The sequence below is a fragment of the Haplochromis burtoni genome, unplaced genomic scaffold (assembly GCF_018398535.1).
Source record: "Haplochromis burtoni strain Fernald_Lab_line unplaced genomic scaffold, NCSU_Asbu1 Contig_656, whole genome shotgun sequence".
Taxonomy (NCBI): Eukaryota; Metazoa; Chordata; class Actinopteri; order Cichliformes; family Cichlidae; genus Haplochromis; species Haplochromis burtoni.
The window spans coordinates 58,770-60,746 of record NW_024583017.1 but is presented as its reverse complement, the minus strand read 5'-3'; positions in this window follow the sequence as shown (position 1 = coordinate 60,746).

Sequence of the window (1,977 nt, the reverse complement as noted above, 5' to 3'; positions counted from 1 at the left end):
CCCCAAACCCTCATTCTATAGTTGCCCTAAATCATTATTAACTGTAGAAGAAGGATTTCTGAGTTGCACAGAAGTCTAAGCACAACCCAAAACTGATTGTTAGTGAAATTTGAGTTCATGTTAACTGTAGTTAGTGTTCATTTGAAATGAAAGTTTATGGATACACACACAATTTAGCTTTCAGTATGCATGCACTATTTATAGTGGAGGATTATGGACACTGGAAAAAATGAGGATGTCTTTTGTTTTGTTTTTCTCAGAATTCTAAAAAAAATTGTAAAAAGCTGAACAAGAAAATTCAAGTTGCCTAATCTTTTGTTTAATCATGCAAAGTCATATCTGTAATATGTAAATCAAAAGTTGAGGGTGTCAGGGGTTGACATTTGTTCAAACACAAGTAAGAGAAATAAGACACTGCAGACCGACTCAGAGAGTATTAGATACGTGCGCACGGGTGAAATGTCTCTGGGAAGACACACACACCGAGTGCAGGCTTGGTTCTTTATTTATAGTGAAAGTAAGTTTACATAGTACTTCCTCTTTCTGTAAGTAGTCGGGGAGAGGTTAGACGTTAACTCAGTGCTTATCTTGACCTCACACCTACTCACATACTAAAATATAACAATACAGAAGTATATCATGCTTATCTGACATCACACACTGAGGTAAGGAATGCATTATGTTCTCTTTAACAATAAGCTTGGTTATGTGAAAATATATTAAAAAATCTATTAAATCAAGTTCCCTATTTTGATTTTTCTGTAGGATTTTTGGTTTGTTTTTTCAGCGTTCCACCACATCCCAAAGTTGCTCCATTGGATTGGGATGTGGTGATTGTGGAGGCCATCTGAATACAGAGATCTCATTGTCATGTTCAAGAAACCAGTTTGAGATTATTTGAGTGTGTTATCCTGTTGGAAGCAGCCGTCAGAAGATGAGAACATAAAAGAACATACGTTGTAAGCAAAAACAATCAGACAGGCTCTGGAATTCAAGTTATGTTCAGTGGGTACTAAGAGACCAAAAATGTGTTTAAAAAAATTCCCCAACAACTTTATACAACCACCACCAGCCTGAACTCTTGATACAAGGTAGGATGGATCCATGTTTCCATTTTTTATGCCAAATTCTGACTCTAATATCTGAATGTTGCAGCAGAAATCGACAGTCATCAGAACAAGCGATGATTTTCCCATCTTCTGTTGTCCAGGTCTGGTGAGCCTGTGTAGCCTCAGTTTTCTGATTTTAGCTGACATGCATAGCACCCAGTGTGCTCATCTGCTTCAAGGTTCAGCATGTTGTGTTCAAGATTCTGTCTTCATACCTTGGGTGTAACAAGCAGTTATTTCAGTTACTTTTACCATCCTAGTAACTCAAAGCAATGTTGCCATTTTCCTCTGACCTTCGACAACAACTGCTGCTCACTGGATATTTTCTCTTTTTCTTACCATTCTCTGTGGTCGTGTGGAAAAATTCCAGTAAGTGAGCAATGTCCGAAAACTTACCCCCCCTTGAGTTGCTGCCGTGATTGGCTGATTAGATATTTCTGTTAATGATCAAGTGATAAGGTGCTTCCCAAAGAGCTGTTAGTCAAAAACCCGGTCTATCTGGGCACAATGTGCATTTTTTGCTTAAATTGTTTTTTAGGAAAGTGGAGGTCAAAAAAAAAGAAAGAAATGTCAGGCCTATCTACATCAGATGGACATTTTCCAAAAGTCATGTCAAAGGCTGAGGTATGCTAAACTGCACAAAAATTGGACTGAAAATCAGTGGAAATAGGTCTTAGAGGTACAGCAGGGAGTATCTACTGCCATCTGTAAAACATGGTACAGGCTCTGTCAACCAGTGGTGTTTGAGAGCTTGTTAAACTTGATGGAGTTCAAGTTTCAAGACTTTCAAGCTTATTAGAATAGTCTTATACACTGTGTTTCCAGTTTTGTTTGGACATGTCTCAGTAAAAAGCTGCAACAAAATATA